This window comes from Ranitomeya variabilis, chromosome 8 (genome assembly GCF_051348905.1).
Source record: "Ranitomeya variabilis isolate aRanVar5 chromosome 8, aRanVar5.hap1, whole genome shotgun sequence".
Lineage (NCBI taxonomy): Eukaryota > Metazoa > Chordata > Amphibia > Anura > Dendrobatidae > Ranitomeya > Ranitomeya variabilis.
The window spans coordinates 136,584,558-136,608,994 of record NC_135239.1 but is presented as its reverse complement, the minus strand read 5'-3'; the positions used below and the strand labels follow the sequence as shown (position 1 = coordinate 136,608,994).

Sequence of the window (24,437 nt, the reverse complement as noted above, 5' to 3'; positions counted from 1 at the left end):
ACCAACACTAGAAATAGCCGTGGGATGTTCCTGTCACTCCCTAGACACCTCGTCACAGCCTAAGAACTAACTACCCCTAAAGAAGGAAACGGAAAACTATCTTGCCTCAGAGAAACTCCCAAAAGGAAAGATAGCCCCCCACAAATATTGACTGTGAGTGGAGAGGGAAATGACATACACAGAAATGAAAACAGATTTCAGCAAAAGGGGCCAATTCTAATCTAGATAGTCAGAAATAGGAAAGGATACTGTGCGGTCAGTATTAAAAACTAAAAATCCACGCAGAGTTCACAAAAATGATCTCCACACCGACTCACGGTGTGGAGGGGCAAATCTGCTTCCCCAGAGCTTCCAGCTAGCCTGAATATATCATAATGACAATCTGGACAAAAAGAAACAAGAAATAAGCTGAGCAATAAAGTCCAAAACAAATGGACAACCAAAGAACCAGCAGGAACTTATCTTTTGCTGAAATGGACCGGCAACCAGAGAAATCCTAGGAGAGAACTGAATCCAACCCAGAAAACATTGACAGCTGGCATGAACTAAAGACCAGAGCCAGGTTAAATAGCAAGGCCAAGAGAGACGATAAGTGTTGTGAATTCTGTTCTCGAGCTCCCTCCGGTGGTTATGAATGGTACTTCGGTGAGTTCTGTCCATGGACTCCCTCTGGTGGCTGTGAGTGGAGCTGCTGGCTCTGAGGTTCTTTCCTCACCTGACCTCGTTTAGTTCTAGGCTGCTGCTCTATTTAACTCCACTTAGATCATTACTTGATGCCAGCTGTCAATGTTCTAGTACTGGTTCAGTTCTCTCTTGGATCTCTCAGATGACCTGTCTACTCCAGCAAAAGCTAAGTCCCTGCTAGCTTATTTGTTTACCACTGTTTTTCTTGTCCAGCTTGCTATCATGATTTGGCCCGGCTAGCTGGAAGCTCTGGGATGCAGAGTGGCACCTCCACGCCGTGAGTCGGTGCTGGGGTCTCTCTTGCACACTCTGTGTGGTTTTTTGGTAGTTTTTATGCTGACCGCACAGATACCTTTTCTATCCTCAGTCTGTCTAGTTAAGTCCGGCCTCCTTTGCTGAAACCTATTTCATTCCTGTGTTTGTGACTTCCATCTTAACTCACAGTCAATATTTGTGGGGGGCTGCTTATTTCTTTGAGGAATTTCTCTGAGGCAAGTTAGGCTTATTTTTCTGTCTTTAGGGGTAGTTAGCTCTTAGGCTGTGAAGAGGCGTCTAGGTAGAGTCAGGTACGCTCCACGGCTATTTCTAGTTGTTGTGATAGGATTAGGGGTTGCGGTCAGCAGAGCTCCCACTTCCCAGAGCTTGTCCTGTATTACTATTTTGCTCATCAGGTCATTTCTAGTGCTCCTAACCACCAGGTCATCATAACAGATAAGTGAAAGCAGCTGCTACAGCAAAACTCAAGGAGCAGCAGTTCCACTCGAAACCACCAGAGGGAGCCCAAGGGCAGAACTCACAAAAGTACCATTCACAAGCACAGGAGGGAGCCCCAGAACGAAATTCACAACAGTACCCCCCCCTTGAGGAGGGGTCACCGAACCCTCACCAGAGCCCCCAGGCCGATCAGGACGAGCCAAGTGAAAAGCACAAACCAAATCGGCAGCATGGACATCGGAGGCAACAACCCAAGAATTATCCTCCTGACCATAACCCTTCCACTTGACCAGATACTGAAGCTTCCGCCTCGAAAAACGTGAATCCAAAATCTTCTCCACCACATATTCCAACTCCCCCTCAACCAACACCGGAGCAGGGGGATCAACGGAGGGAACCATGGGCACCACATATCTCCGCAACAAAGATCTATGGAACACATTATGAATGGAAAAAGAAGCTGGAAGGGCCAAATGAAAAGACACCGGATTGATAATTTCAGAAATCTTATAAGGACCAATAAAGCGAGGCTTGAACTTAAGGGAAGAAACCTTCATAGGAACATGACGAGAAGACAACCAGACCAAATCCCCAACACGAAGCCGGGGACCAACACACCGACGACGGTTAGCAAAACGTTGATCCTTTTCCTGAGACAACGTTAAATTGTCCACCACATGAGTCCAAATTTGCTGCAACCTGTCCACCACAGAATCCACACCAGGACAGTAAGAAGGCTCAACCTGCCCTGAAGAAAAACGAGGATGAAAACCAAAGTTACAAAAGAAAGGCGAAACCAAGGTAGCCGAACTAGCCCGATTATTAAGGGCAAACTCGGCCAACGGCAAGAAAGTCACCCAATCATCCTGATCAGCAGACACAAAGCATCTCAAGTAGGTTTCCAAGGTCTGATTGGTTCGCTCCATTTGGCCATTTGTCTGAGGATGAAATGGTGAAGAAAAAGACAAATCAATGCCCATTCTAGCACAAAAGGACCGCCAAAACCTCGAAACAAACTGGGAACCTCTGTCAGACACAATATTCTCCGGAATGCCATGCAAATGAACCACATGCTGAAAAAATAATGGAACCAAATCAGAGGAGGAAGGCAACTTAGGCAAAGGTACCAAATGGACCATCTTAGAAAACCGATCACAAACCACCCAGATGACAGACATCCTCTGAGAAACAGGAAGATCAGAAATAAAATCCATGGAAATATGCGTCCAGGGCCTCTCGGGGATCGGCAAAGGCAAAAGCAACCCACTAGCACGGGAACAGCAAGGCTTGGCCCGGGCACAAGTCCCACAGGACTGCACAAAAGAACGCACATCCCGTGACACGGAAGGCTACCAAAAGGACCTAGCAACCAAATCTCTGGTACCAAAAATCCCAGGATGACCAGCCAATATTGAACAATGAACCTCAGAAATTACCTTGCTAGTCCATGTATCAGGAACAAACAGTTTCCCCACTGGACAGCGGTCAGGTTTATCAGCCTGAAACTCCTGAAGCACCCGCCGCAAATCAGGGGAGATGGCAGAAAGAATAACCCCCTCCTTGAGAATACCAGCCGGCTCAAGGACTCCCGGAGAATCAGGCAAAAAACTCCTAGAAAGGGCATCAGCCTTCACATTCTTAGATCCCGGAAGATACGAGACCACAAAATCAAAACGGGAGAAAAACAGAAACCATCGAGCCTGTCTAGGATTCAACCGCTTGGCAGACTCGAGGTAAATCAGATTCTTATGATCAGTCAAGACCACAACGCGATGCTTGGCTCCCTCAAGCCAATGTCGCCACTCCTCAAATGCCCACTTCATAGCCAACAACTCACGATTGCCGACATCATAATTTCGCTCAGCAGGCGAAAACTTTCTGGAGAAGAAAGCACATGGTTTCATCAAAGAGCCATCAGAACTTCTCTGAGACAAAACGGCCCCTGCCCCAATCTCAGAAGCGTCAACCTCAACCTGAAAAGGGAGAGAAACATCTGGCTGACGCAACACAGGGGCAGAATTAATACGACGTTTAAGCTCCTGAAAGGCCTCAACAGCCGCAGAGGACCAATTCACCATATCAGCGCCCTTCTTCGTCAAATCGATCAGAGGCTTAACCACACTGGAAAAATTAGCAATGAAGCGGCGATAAAAATTAGCAAAGCCCAAAAATTTCTGAAGGCTCTTCACCGACGTGTGTTGAGTCCAATCATGAATGGCCTGGACTTTAACAGGGTCCATTTCAATAGCCGAGGGAGAAAAAATGAAACCCAAAAAAGAAACCTTCTGAACTCCAAAGAGGCACTTAGACCCCTTCACAAACAACGCATTAGCACGAAGGACCTGAAATACCATCCTGACCTGCTTCACATGAGACTCCCAATCATCGGAAAAAACCAAAATATTATCCAAATATACAATCATGAATTTATCCAGATAATTCCGGAAGATATCATGCATAAAGGACTGAAACACAGATGGAGCATTAGAGAGCCCGAATGGCATCACAAGGTATTCAAAATGGCCTTTGGGCGTATTAAATGCTGTTTTCCATTCATCACCCTGTTTAATACGAACAAGATTATACGCCCCTCGAAGGTCAATCTTGGTAAACCAACTAGCCCCCTTGATCCGAGCAAACAAATCAGAGAGCAAAGGTAAGGGGTACTGGAATTTGACCGTGATCTTATTGAGGAGGCGATAATCTATACAGGGCCTCAAGGAGCCGTCCTTCTTGGCAACAAAAAAGAACCCCGCTCCCAACGTTGACGAGGATGGGCGAATATGCCCCTTCTCCAAAGACTCCTTTACATAACTCCGCATAGCGGCATGCTCTGGCACAGACAGATTGAAAAGTCGGCCCTTAGGGAACTTACTGCCAGGAATCAAATTAATAGCACAATCACAGTCCCTATGAGGAGGTAGGGAACTGGACTTGGGCTCATCAAATATATCCTGGAAATCCGACAAAAACTCAGGAACTTCAGAAGAAGGGGAAGAGGAAATTGACATCAAAGGAATATCACTATGTATCCCTTGACAACCCCAACTAGTCACAGACATAGATTTCCAATCCAGCACTGGATTATGTTACATAGTCACATAGTTATTAAGGTTGAAGGAAGACTTTAAGTCCATCTAGTTCAACCCATAGCCTAGCATGCCCTAACATGTTGATCCAGGGGAAGGCAAAAAAAACCCATGTGGTAAGAGTAAGCTCCATCATGGGGAAAAAAATTCCTTCCCAACCCCACATACGGCAATCAGACTAGTTCCCTGTATCAACGCCTTATCAAGGAATCTAATATACATACCCTGTAATATTATACTTTTCCAGAAAGGTATTCAGTCCCCTCTTAAATTGAAGCAATGAGTCACTCATTACAACATCATACGGCAGAGAGTTCCATAGTCTCACTGCTCTTACAGTAAAGAATCCGCGTCTGTTATTATGCTTAAACCTTTTTTCCTCCAGACGTAGAGGATGCCCCCTTGTCCCTGTCACCGGTCTATGATTAAAAAGATCAGCAGAAAGGTCTTTGTACTGTCCCCTCATATATTTATACATTAACATAAGATCACCCCTTAGTCTTTGTTTTTCCAAACTAAATAGCCCCAAGTGTAATAACCTATCTTGGTATGGCAGACCCCCCAGTCCTCTAATAACCTTGGTTGCTCTTCTCTGCACCCGCTCCAGTTCAGCTATGTCTTTCTTATACACCGGAGACCAGAACTGTGCACAGTATTCTAAGTGTGGTCGCACTAGTGACTTGTATAGAGGTAAAATTATGTTCTCCTCTTGAGCATCTATGCCTCTTTTAATGCATCCCATTATTTTATTTGCCTTTGTAGCAGCTGCCTGACACTGGCCACTGAATATGAGTTTGTCATCCACCCATACACCCAGGTCTTTTTCATTGACGGTTTTGCCCAGAGTTTTAGAATTAAGCACATAGTTATACATCTTATTACTTCTACCCAAGTGCATGACCTTACATTTATCCCCATTAAAGCTCATTTGCCATTTATCAGCCCAAGCTTCTAGCTTACATAAATCAGCCTGTAATATAAAATTATCCTCCCCTGTATTGATTACCCTGCAGAGTTTAGTGTCATCTGCAAATATTGAAATTCTACTCTGAATGCCCCCTACAAGGTCATGAATAAATATGTTAAAAAGAAGAGGGCCCAATACTGACCCCTGTGGTACCCCACTACTAACCGTGACCCAGTCCGAGTGTGCTCCATTAATAACCACCCTTTGTTTCCTATCCCTGAGCCAACTCTCAACCCACATGCACATATTTTCCCCTATCCCCATTATTCTCATTTTATGTATCAACCTTTTGTGTGGCACCGTATCAAAAGCTTTTGAAAAGTCCATATACACTACATCTACTGGGTTCCCTTGGTCCAGACCAGAACTTACCTCTTCATAGAAGCTGATCAAATTAGTCTGACATGATCGGTCCCTAGTAAACCCGTGCTGATACTGGGTCATGAGGTTATTCCTCTTCAGATACTCCAGTATAGCATCCCTTAGAATGCCCCCCAGGATTTTACCCACAGTAGAGGTTAAGCTTACTTGCCTATAATTTCCGAGTTCAGTTTTTGTCCCCTTTTTGAATATTGGCACCACATTTGCTATACGCCAGTCCTGTGGTATAGACTCTGTTATTATGGACTCTTTAAAGATTAAAAATAATGGTCTATCAATGACTGTACTTAATTCCTGCAGTACTCGGGGGTGTATCCCATCCGGGCCCGGAGATTTGTCAATTTTTGTGATTTTTAGACGCCGCCGTACTTCCTGCTGGGTTAAGCAGGTAGCATTAAATTGGGAATTATTATCACTAGTCATATTGGCTGCCATGGGATTTTCTTTTGTAAATACTGATGAAAAAAAGTCATTTAGCATATTGGCTTTTTCCTCATCCTCATCCACCATTTCACCCAGACTATTTTTAAGGGGGCCAACACTATAATTTTTTAGTTTCTTACTATTTATGTAGTTAAAGAATATTTTGGGGTTATTTTTGCTCTCTCTAGCAATGAGTCTCTCTGTCTCAATCTTTGCTGCCTTGATTTGCTTTTTACATAATTTATTTAATTTTTTGTATTTATTTAATGCTTCCTCACTACCTACTTCCTTTAATTCTCTAAATGCTTTCTTTTTGTCCCTTATTGCGCCCCTTACAGCTCTATTTAGCCACATTGGTTTCCTCCTATTTCTGGTATGTTTATTCCCATACGGTATATACTGTGCACAGGTCCTATCCAGGATGCTAATAAATGTCTCCCATTTTCTTTGTGTACTTTTATGTACCTGTAACCATGGAAAACCCAGCACAACAACATCATGCAAATTATGCAACACCAAAAAGCGAATATTTTCCTGATGTGCTGGAGCCATGTACATGGTTAACTGTGTCCAGTACTGAGGTTTATTCTTGGCCAATGGCGTAGCATCAATCCCCCTTAAGGGAATAGGGCTCTGCAAAGGCTCCAAGGAAAAACCACAGTGTTTGGCAAATTCTAAGTCCATTAAGTTCAGGGCAGCGCCAGAATCCACAAATGCCATAACAGAAAAGGACGACAACGAGCAAATCAGGGTAACAGACAAGAGAAATTTAGGCTGTACAGTACAAATGGTAACAGACCCAGCGACCCTCCTAGTACGCTTCGGACAATCAGAAATAGCATGAGTAGAGTCACCACAGTAAAAACACAGCCCATTTTGACGTCTGAATTCCTGCCGTTCTGCTCTAGTCAAAATCCTATCACATTGCTTAGGCTCAGGACTCTGCTCAGAGGACACCGCCATATGGTGTACCACCTTGCGCTTGCGCAGGCGCCGGTCAATCTGAATGGCCAAAGACATTGAATCGTTCAAACCAGCAGGCGTGGGGAATCCCACCATAACATCTTTAAGGGCTTCAGAAAGACCCTTTCTGAAAATCGCTGCCAGGGCATACACATTCCATTTTGTGAGCACAGACCACTTTCTAAATTTCTGGCAGTTTACTTCTGCTGCCTCCTGACCCTGACACAGAGCCAGCAAGGTTTTCTCTGCCTGATCCACAGAATTAGGCTCGTCATACAGCAATCCGAGCGCTTGAAAAAATGCGTCTACGTTGAGCAATGCAGGAATTCCTGGTTCAAGGGAGAATGCCCAGTCCTGGGGGTCGCCACGCAGCAGAGAAATGACAATTTTCACCTGCTGAATGGGGTCACCAGAGGAACGGGGCCTCAAAGCAAAAAACAATCTGCAGTTATTTTTAAAGTTCAAAAATTTAGATCTATCCCCAGAAAACAAATCAGGAATAGGAATTCTAGGCTCTAAAACCGGAGTCTGGACAACATAATCTTGGATACTCTGTACCCTTGCAGCGAGTTGATCCACACGCAAGGACAGACCCTGAACCTCAATATCAGCACCAGAATCCTGAACCAGCCAGAGGTTAAGGGGAAAAAAAGACAAAACAGGCTGCAAAGAAAAAAAAAAGACTCAGAACTCTTTTATTTTCCCTCTTTTGAGATGCATTCAACACATTGTGGGCCAGCTGTACTGTTATGACCTGGTGGTTAAGGAGCAACACTGATATGACCTGGTGGTTAAAACGAAGCATGGGACAAGCTCTGGAGAGGTGGCAACTTTACTGACTGCAGTTCCTAATCCTAACACCAACACTAGAAATAGCCGTGGGATGTTCCTGTCACTCCCTAGACACCTCGTCACAGCCTAAGAACTAACTACCCCTAAAGAAGGAAACGGAAAACTATCTTGCCTCAGAGAAACTCCCAAAAGGAAAGATAGCCCCCCACAAATATTGACTGTGAGTGGAGAGGGAAATGACATACACAGAAATGAAAACAGATTTTAGCAAAAGAGGCCAATTCTAATCTAGATAGACAGAAATAGGAAAAGATACTGTGCGGTCAGTATTAAAAACTAAAAATCCACGCAGAGTTCAAAAAAATGATCTCCACACCGACTCACGGTGTGGAGGGGCAAATCTGCTTCCCCAGAGCTTCCAGCTAGCCTGAATATATCATAATGACAAGCTGGACAAAAAGAAACAAGAAATATGCTGAGCAATAAAGTCCAAAACAAATGGACAACCAAAGAACCAGCAGGAACTTATCTTTTGCTGAAATGGACCGGCAACCAGAGAAATCCTAGGAGAGAACTGAATCCAACCCAGAAAACATTGACAGCTGGCATGAACTAAAGACCAGAGCCAGGTTAAATAGCAAGGCCAAGAGAGACGATAAGTGAAAGCAGCTGCTACAGCAAAACTCAAGGAGCAGCAGTTCCACTCGAAACCACCAGAGGGAGCCCAAGGGCAGAACTCTCAAAAGTACCATTCACAACCACAAGAGGGAGCCCCATTCACAACAGGTGAGTATAGCAGGACTTCAACGGGACTTCGGAAGGTGAGTATATATATATATATTTATATGTTAATAAACAAGTCCGATTACTCCCTCCCCTATTCCGTAATCCCCTATGCAGCATCAACAGTAAAAATATGTCATGTCAATAAAAAAACAAACAAAAAACAAAAAAAACCTGCTATCACACCTGCTATACTCACCCTCCGTCGCCTTTCCCTGTTATGGTTTCCAATGGCAAGGAAACATCAGAAGCATAGAATAAACGGACAAGCTCTCGGGTGATGGAAACTAGAGCTGACCGCGATGCTAAACCTACACACCACACTAGAAGTAGCCAGGGGGCATTCCTGCGTTGTCTCTAGATGCCGCGCGCCAGCCGGAGAACTAACTACCCCTGGTAGAAGAAAACACAGTCCTGGCTTGCCTCCAGAGAATGTCCCCACAGGAGATAGCAGCCCCCCACATATAATAACGGTGAGAGCAGATGAAAAGACACACGTAGTATGAAAGCAGATTTAGCACAGAGAGGCCCACTAACTAAATAGCAGAAAGATACAACAGAGGACTTCGCGGTCAGCTGCAAAACCCTTCAAAACACCATCCTGAAATTACCTTAACTCATGTGACAACTCATGCCACTGGAGTAGTAATTTCAGCCCAACAAGAGCTTCCAGCTGCAGAGATTCACATAAGTGCAAACTGGACAAAACATACAAAAATAGACTTAAGGACTAAAGTGTCCAACTTAGCTGAGCAGAAAACTGGGAGCAGGAACATGCAACAGAATCACTCTGGATACATTGATGGCCAGCATTAGAATGACTGAGGAGCAAGGTTAAATAGGATACTGTTGTGAATTTGCTTTTTGCTCCCTCTAGTGGTTACTAGTTTTTTGACTCTGGTTTTTCTGTCATTCCTTTTATCCGCACCTGGGTCGTTAGTTAGGGGTGTTGCTATATAAGCTCCCTGGACCTTCAGTTCAATGCCTGGCAACGTAGTTATCAGAGCTAGTCTGCTGTGCTCTTGTCTACTGATCCTGGTTCCAGTTATATCAGCTAAGTCTGCCTTTTGCTTTTTGCTATTTGTTTTGGTTTTGTATTTTTGTCCAGCTTGTTCCAAATCTATATCCTGACCTTTGCTGGAAGCTCTAGGGGGCTGGTGTTCTCCCCCCGGACCGTTAGACGGTTCGGGGGTTCTTGAATTTCCAGTGTGGATTTTGATAGGGTTTTTGTTGACCATATAAGTTACCTTTCTTTATTCTGCTATCAGTAAGCGGGCCTCTCTGTGCTAAACCTGGTTCATTTCTGTGTTTGTCATTTCCTCTTACCTCACCGTCATTATTTGTGGGGGGCTTCTATCCAGCTTTGGGGTTCCCTTCTCTGGAGGCAAGAAAGGTCTTTGTTTTCCTCTACTAGGGGTAGCTAGATTCTCCGGCTGGCGCGTGTCATCTAGAATCAACGTAGGAATGATCCCCGGCTACTTCTAGTGTTGGCGTTAGGAGTAGATATATGGTCAACCCAGTTACCACTGCCCTATGAGCTGGATTTTTGTATTCTGCAGACTTCCACGTTCCTCTGAGACCCTCGCCATTGGGGTCATAACAGTTTGCCAGGCCAGTATTAAATGTTTAATGCATTGCAGAAGAGGGATTATAAGAAAGAAGATTCTGAGTTTTTTTTTTTTTTTTCTTTTTCCCCTTTACCTCAGAGTGGCTATGCTTGCTGCAGACATGAATGTCCAGACCTTGATTACAAGTGTGGACCAGCTGGCTACTCGTGTGCAGGGCATACAAGACTATGTTATCAGAAATCCTAGGTCAGAACCTAAAATACCGATTCCTGAACTGTTTTCCGGAGACAGGTTTAAGTTTAGGAATTTCGTGAATAATTGTAAATTGTTTTTGTCCCTGAGACCCTGTTCATCTGGAGATTCTGCTCAGCAAGTAAAAATTGTTATTTCGTTCTTACGGGGCGACCCTCAGGATTGGGCTTTTTCGCTGGCGCCAGGAGATCCGGCATTGGCTGATCTTGATGCGTTTTTTCTGGCGCTCGGTTTACTTTATGAGGAACCCAATCTTGAGATTCAGGCAGAAAAGGCCTTGCTGGCTATGTCTCAGGGGCAGGACGAGGCTGAAGTGTATTGCCAAAAATTTCGGAAATGGTCCGTGCTGACACATTGGAACGAGTGTGCACTGGCCGCTAATTTTAGAAATGGCCTTTCTGAAGCCATTAAGAATGTTATGGTGGGTTTTCCCATTCCCACAGGTCTGAATGATACTATGGCATTGGCTATTCAAATTGACCGGCGGTTGCGGGAGCGCAAAACCGCAAATTCCCTCATGGTGTTGTCTGAACAGACACCTAATTCTGTGCAATGTGATAGAAAAACCGCAAATTCCCTCATGGTGTTGTCTGAACAGACACCTGATTTAATGCAATGTGATAGAATCCTGACTAGAAATGAGCGGAAAATTCATAGACGCCAGAATGGCTTGTGCTACTACTGTGGTGATTCTACACATGTTATCTCAGCATGCTCTAAACGTATAGCTAAGGTTGTTAGTCCTGTCACCGTTGGTAATTTGCAACCTAAATTTATTCTGTCTGTAACTTTGATTTGCTCACTGTCATCTTATCCTGTCATGGCGTTTGTAGATTCAGGTGCTGCCCTGAGTCTCATGGATCTCTCATTTGCTAAGCGCTGTGGTTTTACTCTTGAACCATTAGAAAATCCTATTCCTCTTAGGGGTATTGATGCTACACCATTGGCAGCAAATAAACCGCAGTATTGGACACAGGTTACCATGTGCATGACTCCTGAACACCGCGAGGTGATACGTTTCCTGGTTTTGCATAAAATGCATGATTTGGTTGTTTTGGGGCTGCCATGGTTACAGACCCATAATCCAGTCCTGGACTGGAAGGCTATGTCAGTCTCAAGTTGGGGCTGTCGTGGTATTCATGGGGATTCCCTGCCTGTGTCTATTGCTTCTTCTACGCCTTCGGAAGTTCCGGAGTATTTGTCTGATTATCAGGATGTCTTCAGTGAGTCTGAGTCCAGTGCACTGCCTCCTCATAGGGACTGTGACTGTGCTATAGATTTGATCCCGGGCAGTAAATTTCCTAAGGGAAGACTGTTTAATCTGTCGGTACCTGAACATACCGCTATGCGTTCATATATCAAGGAGTCTCTGGAGAAAGGACATATTCGTCCGTCTTCTTCCCCTCTTGGTGCGGGATTCTTTTTTGTGGCAAAAAAGGACGGATCTTTGAGACCTTGTATTGATTATCGGCTTTTGAATAAGATCACTGTCAAATTTCAGTATCCTTTACCGCTGTTGTCTGACTTGTTTGCCCGGATTAAGGGTGCCAAGTGGTTCACCAAGATAGACCTTCGTGGTGCGTACAACCTTGTGCGCATTAAGCAAGGTGATGAATGGAAAACCGCATTCAATACGCCCGAAGGTCATTTTGAGTACTTAGTGATGCCTTTTGGGCTCTCCAATGCGCCTTCAGTTTTTCAGTCCTTTATGCATGACATTTTCCGGAAGTATCTGGATAAATTTTTGATTGTTTATCTGGATGATATTTTGGTTTTTTCTGATAATTGGGATTCGCATGTGGAGCAGGTCAGGTTGGTCTTTAAAATTTTGCGTGAAAATTCTTTGTTTGTCAAGGGCTCAAAGTGTCTCTTTGGTGTACAGAAGGTTCCCTTTTTGGGGTTCATTTTTTCCCCTTCTGCTGTGGAGATGGACCCAGTCAAGGTCCGAGCTATTCTTGATTGGACTCAGCCCTCGTCAGTTAAGAGTCTTCAGAAGTTCTTGGGCTTCGCTAACTTCTACCGTCGTTTTATCGCTAATTTTTCTAGCATTGTGAAACCTTTGACGGATATGACCAAGAAGGGCTCCGATGTAGCTAACTGGGCTCCTGCTGCCGTGGAGGCTTTCCAGGAGTTGAAACGCCGGTTTACTTCGGCGCCTGTTTTGTGCCAGCCTGACGTCTCACTTCCCTTTCAGGTTGAGGTGGATGCTTCGGAGATTGGGGCAGGGGCCGTTTTGTCGCAGAGAGGCCCTGGTTGCTCTGTTATGAAACCTTGTGCCTTTTTCTCTAGGAAGTTTTCGCCTGCCGAGCGAAATTATGATGTGGGCAATCGGGAGTTGTTGGCCATGAAATGGGCATTTGAGGAGTGGCGTCATTGGCTCGAGGGTGCTAAGCATCGTGTGGTGGTCTTGACTGATCACAAAAATCTGATGTATCTCGAGTCTGCTAAACGCCTTAATCCGAGACAGGCCCGCTGGTCATTGTTTTTCTCCCGCTTTGATTTTGTTGTCTCGTATTTACCAGGTTCAAAGAATGTGAAGGCCGATGCTCTTTCTAGGAGCTTTGTGCCTGATGCTCCTGGAGTCACTGATCCTGTTGGTATTCTTAAAGATGGAGTTATCTTGTCAGCTATTTCTCCGGATCTGCGACGTGTGTTGCAGAGATTTCAGGCTGATAGGCCTGAGTCTTGTCCACCTGACAGACTGTTTGTCCCGGATAAGTGGACCAGCAGAGTCATTTCCGAGGTTCATTCCTCGGTGTTGGCAGGTCACCCGGGAATTTTTGGCACCAGAGATCTGGTGGCCAGGTCCTTTTGGTGGCCTTCCTTGTCAAGGGATGTGCGGTCATTTGTGCAGTCCTGTGGGACTTGTGCTCGAGCTAAGCCTTGCTGTTCTCGTGCCAGCGGTTTGCTCTTGCCCTTGCCTGTCCCGAAGAGACCTTGGACACATATCTCCATGGATTTCATTTCTGATCTTCCGCTATCTCAGGGCATGTCCGTTATCTGGGTGATATGTGATCGCTTCTCCAAGATGGTCCATTTGGTTCCTTTGCCTAAGCTGCCTTCCTCTTCCGATCTGGTTCCTGTGTTTTTCCAGAACATGGTTCGTTTGCACGGCATCCCTGAGAATATTGTGTCAGACAGAGGATCCCAGTTCGTTTCCAGGTTCTGGCGATCCTTTTGTAGTAGGATGGGCATTGATTTGTCGTTTTCGTCTGCTTTCCATCCTCAGACTAATGGACAGACGGAGCGAACCAATCAGACTTTGGAGGCTTATTTGAGGTGTTTTGTCTCTGCGGATCAGGACGATTGGGTGACATTCTTGCCGTTGGCTGAGTTTGCCCTTAATAATCGGGCTAGTTCCGCCACCTTGGTTTCGCCTTTTTTCTGCAACTCTGGTTTCCATCCTCGCTTTTCTTCGGGTCATGTGGAGCCTTCTGACTGTCCTGGGGTGGATTCTGTGGTGGATAGGTTGCAGCAGATCTGGAATCATGTGGTGGACAACTTGAAGTTGTCACAGGAGAAGGCTCAGCGCTTTGCCAACCGCCGTCGCGGTGTGGGTCCCCGACTACGCGTTGGGGATTTGGTATGGCTTTCTTCCCGCTTTGTTCCTATGAAGGTCTCCTCTCCCAAATTTAAACCTCGTTTTATTGGGCCTTACAAGATATTGGAAATCCTTAATCCTGTATCTTTTCGTCTGGATCTTCCTGTGTCGTTTGCTATTCACAATGTATTTCATAGGTCCTTGTTGCGGCGGTACATTGTGCCTGTAGTTCCTTCTGCTGAGCCTCCTGCTCCGGTGTTGGTTGAGGGCGAGTTGGAGTACGTGGTGGAGAAGATCTTGGATTCTCGCCTCTCCAGGCGGAGGCTTCAGTACCTGGTCAAGTGGAAGGGCTATGGTCAGGAGGATAATTCCTGGGTGGTCGCCTCTGATGTTCATGCGGCCGATTTAGTTCGTGCCTTTCATGCCGCTCATCCTGATCGCCCTGGTGGTCGTGGTGAGGGTTCGGTGACCCCTCACTAAGGGGGGGGTACTGTTGTGAATTTGCTTTTTGCTCCCTCTAGTGGTTACTAGTTTTTTGACTCTGGTTTTTCTGTCATTCCTTTTATCCGCACCTGGGTCGTTAGTTAGGGGTGTTGCTATATAAGCTCCCTGGACCTTCAGTTCAATGCCTGGCAACGTAGTTATCAGAGCTAGTCTGCTGTGCTCTTGTCTACTGATCCTGGTTCCAGTTATATCAGCTAAGTCTGCCTTTTGCTTTTTGCTATTTGTTTTGGTTTTGTATTTTTGTCCAGCTTGTTCCAAATCTATATCCTGACCTTTGCTGGAAGCTCTAGGGGGCTGGTGTTCTCCCCCCGGACCGTTAGACGGTTCGGGGGTTCTTGAATTTCCAGTGTGGATTTTGATAGGGTTTTTGTTGACCATATAAGTTACCTTTCTTTATTCTGCTATCAGTAAGCGGGCCTCTCTGTGCTAAACCTGGTTCATTTCTGTGTTTGTCATTTCCTCTTACCTCACCGTCATTATTTGTGGGGGGCTTCTATCCAGCTTTGGGGTTCCCTTCTCTGGAGGCAAGAAAGGTCTTTGTTTTCCTCTACTAGGGGTAGCTAGATTCTCCGGCTGGCGCGTGTCATCTAGAATCAACGTAGGAATGATCCCCGGCTACTTCTAGTGTTGGCGTTAGGAGTAGATATATGGTCAACCCAGTTACCACTGCCCTATGAGCTGGATTTTTGTATTCTGCAGACTTCCACGTTCCTCTGAGACCCTCGCCATTGGGGTCATAACAGGATACTCCCACATCCTGATAGGAACAGGTGAACTGAGAAGGCAAAGCTTGCAGGACACCAGTACCACAAGAGACCACCGGGGGAGCCCACGAACCGAATCACAACAGTACCCCCCCCTTAAGGAGGGGGCACCGAACCCTCACAAGAACCACCAGGGCGATCTGGATGAGCCCTATGAAAGGCACGGACCAAATCAGAAGCATGAACATCAGAAGCTGTAACCCAAGAATTATCCTCTTTACCATAGCCCTTCCATTTCACCAGATATTGAAGTCTCCGTCTGGAAACACGGGAGTCCAAGATTTTCTCCACCACGTACTCCAATTCACCCTCAACCAGCACAGGAGCAGGAGGCTCAACAGAAGGCACAAGTGGCACCTCATACCTCCGCAATAATGACCGATGGAAGACATTATGGATAGCAAAGGATGCTGGGAGGTCCAAATGAAAAGACACAGGGTTAAGAATTTCCAAAATCTTATAAGGACCGATGAACCGAGGCTTAAACTTAGGAGAAGAGACCCTCATAGGGGCAAAACGGGAGGACAACCACACCAAGTCCCCAACACGAAGACGAGGACCAACACGACGATGGCGATTAGCAAAACGTTGAGTCTTCTCCTGGGACAACTCCAAATTGTCCACAACCTGCCCCCAAATACGATGCAACCTATCCACCATGGTATCCACTCCAGGACAATCCGAAGACTCCACCTGACCAGATGAAAAACGAGGATGGAACCCTGAATTGCAAAAGAAAGGGGAGACCAAAGTGGCAGAACTGGCCCGATTATTAAGGGCAAACTCAGCCAACGGCAAAAAGGAGACCCAGTCATCCTGATCAGCAGACACGAAACACCTCAAATAAGTCTCCAAGGTCTGACTAGTACGTTCCGTCTGGCCATTTGTCTGGGGATGAAATGCAGACGAAAAAGACAAATCAATGCCCATCCTGGCACAAAACGCCCGCCAAAATCTGGACACAAACTGGGATCCCCTGTCGGAAACGATATTCTCCGCAATACCATGCAGCCGAACCACATTCTGAAAAAACAGGGGCACAAACTCAGATGAGGAAGGCAGCTTGGGCAAGGGCACCAAATGAACCATCTTAGAAAAGCGGTCACACACCACCCAAATGACGGACATCTTCTGAGAAACAGGGAGATCAGAAATAAAATCCATAGAGATGTGTGTCCAAGGCCTCTTAGGAACAGGCAAGGGCAACAACAACCCACTAGCCCGAGAACAACAAGGCTTGGCCCGAGCACAAACATCGCAAGACTGCACAAAAGTACGCACGTCCCGAGACAGGGAAGGCCACCAGAAGGACCTAGCCACCAAATCTCTGGTACCAAAAATTCCCGGATGACCTGCCAACGCAGAAGAATGAACCTCCGAGATGACTCTATTGGTCCACTCATCCGGCACAAACAATCTACCAGGTGGACAACGATCAGGCCGATCCGCCTGAAACTCTTGTAAAGCACGTCGCAGGTCTGGGAAGACAGCAGACAATATCACCCCATCCTTAAGTATACCCGTAGGTTTAGAATCACCAATCAAAACTAGAAAGGGCATCCGCCTTCACATTCTTAGTACCTGGCAGATACGAAACCACAAAATTAAACCGGGAGAAAAACAACGACCAGCGCGCCTGTCTAGGATTCAGACGTCTGGCCGACTCAAGATAAATCAAATTTTTGTGATCAGTCAAGACCACCACCTGATGTTTAGCACCCTCAAGCCAATGACGCCACTCCTCGAATGCCCACTTCATCGCCAAAAGCTCCCGATTACCGACGTCATAATTTCGCTCGGCGGGCGAAAATTTTCGAGAAAAGAACGCACAAGGTCTCATCACTGAACAATCTGAACTTTTCTGCGACAAAACCGCCCCCGCTCCGATCTCGGAAGCATCAACTTCCACCTGAAAAGGAAGAGAAACATCAGGCTGGCACAACACCGGAGCAGAAGAAAAACGGCGCTTAAGCTCCCGAAAGGCCTCCACAGCAGCAGGAGACCAATCTGCAACATCAGCACCCTTTTTAGTCAAATCAGTCAAAGGCCTGACAACGCTAGAAAAACCAGTTATGAATCGACGATAAAAGTTAGCAAAGCCCAAAAATTTCTGAAGGCCCTTAAGAGAAGTCGGTTGCGTCCAGTCACAAATAGCCCGAACCTTCACAGGATCCATCTCAATAGAAGAGGGGGAAAAAATGTACCCCAAAAAAGAAATCTTCTGAACACCAAAAACACACTTTGAACCTTTAACAAACAGAGAATTGGTCCGCAAAACCTGAAAAACCCTCCTAACTTGATGAACATGAGATTCCCAGTCATCCGAAAAAATCAAGATATCGTCCAAATACACAATCATAAATTTATCCAGATATTCACGGAAAATATTGTGCATAAAAGACTGAAAGACCGAAGGGGCATTTGACAGACCAAAAGGCATCACCAAATACTCAAAATGGCCCTCGGGCGTATTAAATGCGGTTTTCCACTCATCCCCCTGCTTAATTCGCACCAAATTATACGCACCGCGAAGATCAATCTTAGAGAACCACTGCGCCCCCTCAATGCGAGCAAATAAATCTGTCAGCAATGGCAAAGGATACTGATACTTGACTGTGATCTTATTCAAGAGTCTATAATCAATACAAGGTCTCAAAGAACCATCGCTTTTAGCTACGAAAAAGAACCCCGCTCCAAGAGGAGACGAAGAAGGACGAATATGTCCCTTTTCCAAGGACTCCCTAATATACTCTCGCATGGCAGCATGTTCAGGTACAGACAGATTGAATAGACGACCCTTAGGAAATTTACTGCCAGGGATCAAATCTATGGCGCAATCGCAATCTCTGTGAGGAGGAAGAGAATTAAGAGTAGATTCCTCAAAAACCTCACGATAATCAGACAAAAACTCAGGAATTTCAGAGGGAATAGATGAAGCAATGGAGACCAAAGATGTGTCCCCATGATTTCCCTGACATCCCCAGCTTAGTACAGACATTGTTTTCCAGTCAAGGACTGGGTTATGAGTTTGCAACCATGGCAATCCCAGCACCAACACATCATGTAGATTATACAGTACAAGGAAGCGAATCACCTCTTGATGGTCTGGAGTCATACGCATAGTCACTTGTGTCCAGTATTGTGGTTTATTACTAGCCAATGGTGTAGAATCAATACCCTTTAAAGGTATAGGAACTTCCAGAGGCTCTAGATCAAACCCACAGCGCCTGGCAAAGGACCAATCCATAAGACTCAAAGCGGCGCCAGAATCCACATACGCATCCGCAGCAATAGAAGATAACGAACAAATTAGAGTTACAGACAAAATAAACTTGGACTGCAAAGTGCCAATAGCAGAGGATTTATCAACTTTCTTTGTTCGTTTAGAGCATGCTGATATAACATGAGTAGAATTTCCACAATAGAAGCACAAATGATTTTTGCGCCTATAAATCTGTCGTTCGCTTCTGGACAGAAAGCTATCACATTGCATACTCTGTGGTGCCTCTTCAGAAGACACCGCCAACTGGTGCACAGGTTTGCGTTCCCGTAAACGCCGATCAATCTGAATTGCCATTGTCATGGACTCATTCAGACCAGTAGGCGCAGGAAACCCCACCATGACGTCTTTTACAGCATCAGAGAGACCTTCTCTGAAAATTGCCGCCAGAGCGCACTCATTCCACTGAGTAAGCACAGACCATTTTCGAAATTTTTGGCAATATATTTCGGCTTCATCTTGCCCCTGAGAGAGGGCTATTAGGGCTTTCTCAGCCTGAATCTCCAAATTTGGTTCCTCATAAAGCAACCCCAAAGCCAGAAAAAACGCATCCACATTGAGCAACGCAGGATCCCCTGGTGCCAATGAAAATGCCCAATTTTGGGGGTCACCCCGCAGTAAAGAAATAACAATTTTTACTTGCTGGGCAGGATCTCCAGCAGAGTGAGGTCTCAGAGAAAGGAACAATTTACAATTGTATTTAAAATTTAGAAAACAAGATCGATCTCCAGAAAAAAACTCCGGTATAGGAATTTTAGGTTCAGACCGAGGAGCAAGTAACAAAAAATCTTGTATATTCTGAACTTTAGAGGCAAGATTATTTAAATTGGTAGCCAGACTCTGGGGATCCATATTTCAACAGATAAAGTCTGAGCCATTCAGGGGTTAAGAGGAGAGGAAAACAGGAGACTGCAATTAGAGCTGGAGTGCAACTTCAGAGGAAGGAAAAAAAAAAAAAAAAAAAAAAAGGTTTCACACAGTTCCTTTTCTCTCCTGCTTCAGCCTATAGATTAAACATTTTGGCTGGCCATACTGTTATGGTTTCCAATGGCAAGGAAACATCAGAAGCATAGAATAAACGGACAAGCTCTCGGGTGATGGAAACTAGAGCTGACCGCGATGCTAAACCTACACACCACACTAGAAGTAGCCAGGGGGCATTCCTGCGTTGTCTCTAGACGCCGCGCGCCAGCCGGAGAACTAACTACCCCTGGTAGAAGAAAACACAGTCCTGGCTTGCCTCCAGAGAATGTCCCCACAGGAGATAGCAGCCCCCCACATATAATAACGGTGAGAGCAGATGAAAAGACACACGTAGTATGAAAGCAGATTTAGCACAGAGAGGCCCGCTAACTAAATAGCAGAAAGATACAACAGAGGACTTCGCGGTCAGCTGCAAAACCCTTCAAAACACCATCCTGAAATTACCTTAACTCATGTGACAACTCATGCCACTGGAGTAGTAATTTCAGCCCAACAAGAGCTTCCAGCTGCAGAGATTCACATAAGTGCAAACTGGACAAAACATACAAAAATAGACTTAAGGACTAAAGTGTCCAACTTAGCTGAGCAGAAAACTGGGAGCAGGAATATGCAACAGAATCACTCTGGATACATTGATGGCCAGCATTAGAATGACTGAGGAGCAAGGTTAAATAGGATACTCCCACATCCTGATAGGAACAGGTGAACTGAGAAGGCAAAGCTTGCAGGACACCAGTACCACAAGAGACCACCGGGGGAGCCCACGAACCGAATCACAACATTTCCCGCTCCCGGGACCGCTGCATTGCAAGCGGCAGCTTTCAGTCCCAGGGAAAGGCGGCGGAGTGTGAGTATAGCAGGACTTCAACGGGACTTCGGGAGGCTGAGTATATGTTAATAAACAAGTCCGATTACTCCCTCCTCTACTCCGTAATCCCCTATGCAGCATGAACAGTAAAAATATGTCATGTAAAAAATAATAAAAACATATTTATTTTTTTAAGTCTCTATACTACGTGGCTCTGTGGCTGGGCAATAAACTACGTCACTGGGCAATATACTACGTGGCTGGGCAATATGCTACGTAGCTGGGCAATATACTATGTGGCTGGGCAATATACTACATGGGTGGGCAATATACCACGTGGACATGCATATTCTAGACTACCCTCTTAGAATCGGGTCACCATCTAGTATATATATATATATATATATATATATATAAAAAAATCAGGAAAGCGCTAGGGCAAGGGAATGCTGCGGACTCCCAGGATTCATATGTTTGATACAGAAGTAGAGTATGTGCATAGATAGATATATTTATTGATATGTTTGATACAGAACTAGAGAATGTACATAGATAGATATATCTTTATGTAGACATTGAGACAGAAAAAGGAATTGCATGGGTCATCAACAAAATGGTACACGAGAGCACATCAACCCAAAAAAATATATATAGCATAATACATGGTCCAAGTACACGAGAGCACATTAACCCAAAAAAATGTAAGCCATAATACATGGTAAAAGTAATGGCTACAGTTACGCTACTGCTGTTGACAGCCCCTGGCCCATTGAAAAAGTCACAGTACTTCTCCCTGCAAATCGTCGCATTATCAGAGTTCCTTCCGGATCCAACACTTTCCAAGCCTGAAACCCTGTGCTCGTCTAGACGCCATTCACCCTGGGTTACATATCCGTTTGCAGGGTCAACAGAGTCAACATATTGTGGAGGGCTGTATGCACTGGCATCACGGCGGCGTAGAAAGTTGTGCAGGACTCAACAAGCAAGCACCACAGAGTCTATAGACGAGAGTTTCATGTTCAGTGCAGTGTGGAAAACCCGAAATCGGTTTGCCATAATACCAAAAGCATTCTCCACAACGCGTCTAGCTCTGGAAAGTCTGTAATTAAAAATGCATCGCTCCGGTGTCAGAGTTCTCTGGGAGAAGGGCTTCAGAAGGTTGGGATGCAGTGGGAACACCTCATCTCCAACAAACACAATGTTCATGTTTTCAGTTGTGTCGCTGTTGGGCGGCAAGGCCAGTTTGTGTTCTTTCAAGCGGTCCCCAAAATCGGTGTGCTCCAAAACTCCGCCATCAGATACTCTCCCATTCATCCCTACAGCCACACTTATAAATTCATAGTTTGCATTAATGAGGGCCATGAGAAAAACGCTGAAATAACCCTTATAATTGTAAACAAATGAGCCGGAGTGTGGTGGTTGGGTGATGCGGACATGTTTCCCATCCAAGGCCCCACCGCAATTAGGGAACTGCCATTGCTGCTGAAATCCATGGGAAATCTGTTTCCAATCATCCGGGGTCTGAGGGAAAGGCATGTAAGTGCGGTGTAAAGCTGAGACGATTGCTTTACATGTCTCTGGGATGATGATGCTGAGCAGGGATCGGGAAAATAGCTGCGCAGTAATGCAAGTCTTGCATAGACCTGCCAGTCGCCAGGAACCGCAGCGTGACAGCCAGCCTCTCATCCATAGGGACAGCAGCTCGCATCCTGGTATTTTGCCGCCTGATATAAGGTTCCACAGCAGCAAGTAGCACATTAAAGGAATCCTCCGACATTCGCAGGTAGTTCCTGAAATCATGCTGGTTGTTCTCCTGTAGTTCCCTTATTAGGTCCATATGGGACAATTGATTCCTCTTCTGCAGCCACTGTCTGGTCCACATGCGGCACTATCGCTTAGCACGAGTGTTCCGCGCGTGAGCCTCCAGCTGGCGGTGAGCTTCAACCAACAACGCAGCCGCTACAATCACAGGTACATCTGAAACAGACATAGCAACCTGAAAAAGCAAAAAAAATAAAAAATTAGTACTTAGGATTTGCTAAACTGACACAAGACATCCCATACTGTAATGTAGCATTCACACATCGCGTTTTTGCCGCTTCTAAGGCTACGTTCACATTAGCGTTGCGTCGGGCGCAGCCGCAGCGACGCATGCGTCATGCGCCCCTATATTTATCATGGGGGCCGCATGGACATGCGTTGCCCTAGCGTTTTGTGACGCATGCGACACATGCGTCAGGGCGCAGAGGACGCTGCATGATGCAGTTTTTTCTGCGCCAAAAACCATGCAACAGTGAATGCATGTGTCACAAAACGCTGCGTTGTGCATGTGTTTACATTTGCGTTGTGCGTTGCATCGCCGATGCTGCACCGCTCAACACAAATGTTAACGTAGCTTTACACATACATTAAATACGCAGGGCTAATAAGCAGCGTTGACGCAACAGCCGTACCCCATAGATACCCTAAAATCACTGTGCAAGCCACTGAAACACTGAAACCAGGACGATGAGCACTGCGGCTTGAAACCGGGAACGCCGAAGAGGGATTTCTGGAGCCGGCCCACAACCGCGACGCTGTGTATACCGGCACCACAACCACGACACTGTGCATAAACAGAGAAGCTATAGCGATGCGGATCATGCGGCAGCACGGCTGAGTCAAGGACCTCCTCTGGGCGTTGTTAGGCGGTGCCGTACAGCGTCTTTCGAGCGAAAATGGCGGCGAGACAACGATCTGCTCCTCTGGGGCAGACCGAGCTCCGATTTTTAGTGAGCAAAATGGATGCCCTGTACTACGAGGGCCTGGAGACTCGACCTGCCCACCCAAACCTCCACAAGCAGGAGGTGCTGCGCCGCATTGGGCACATGATGGAGAGGAGGTTCAGCATCCGCCGCAGTGTGCTGCAGCTGCGGAAAAAGTGGGCTGACCTCCGCTACAAAAACCCACAACATCTGGCAGAGTTGCGTGCGGAGACAAGGCGAGGCAAGTACCAGTATGGGTGAATTGGGAGACGCACGCTGCCGGGAGGGGGGAATTGGGAGACTGGCGCTCGTGGTTGCCAACATGTCCTGGAATTCCTGGAAAAACATGCCACTTTTTTCTCATGTCCGTATTGTCCGAGAGAAAAATTCAGTGTCCGTGACAAAAATGGTCAGGTCAGGGGTTCCAGAATCTACACCCCCATATTTAAATTTTTTGGATGTCCGCAATTTTTATCTAGATTGTCCAGAAATCATTTAGGAGGAGGTTGGCAACCCTGCGCGCACTGCCAGGAGGGGGGAATCAGGAGACGCGCGCTGCCGCGAGGCGCTTCCTAGTGATGCAATAATACGTGTCCCAGGCCTGGCAGACCATTGAACACCAGAGCCCCCAGACAATGCAGAGTATAGCATCACTGGGAAGTGTGATCTCTATTTTCTATATATGTACGTACATTTGGCGACTCAAAATTTCATTTTACTCCTTGACGCCAATGGCTTAGGTTGTTTTTTTTTGTCTGGAGCCCTGTACTTTTGGTGTCTAAACATTGCATTTCTTTCATTTTTGTGTAGAGAGACGGCGCCAGCAACAGGCACCTGCCATTGCCAACAGCACCACTTCTTCCGCCACCAACGGCAGCCCACAGCCCGGGACGCCACGTAAGTTAACCATCATTTATTGCAATTTTATTACTGCATACGGGACATAAGAGGGGAGCTGAAATATTGTATACATTACAGGCGCAGTAAGGACCAGGCACCCTAGCACCCCTCCACCCCTCCACCATCAGTAAGGACCAGGCGCCCTAGCACCCCTCCACCATCCTCGACACCTCCCTTCCGCCACTCATCTTCTTCCCCCGGGTTGGCGGCCTTCTCCCCAGAGGCGACCATTCGTAAGTGACCAAAACTGCGAGCGCTTCCCAACGGCGTGTTCAATTGTTAACCAGATATGTATT

General features: G+C 46.1%; 1 protein-coding gene across 1 annotated transcript in view; it reads left to right on the top strand.

Annotated features, from left to right (window-relative positions):
• LOC143788827 (protein shisa-9-like) overlaps window positions 1-24,437 on the top strand; it is a 1,202,698-nt gene that overhangs the window by 1,115,671 nt on the left and 62,590 nt on the right. The window lies entirely within an intron of this gene.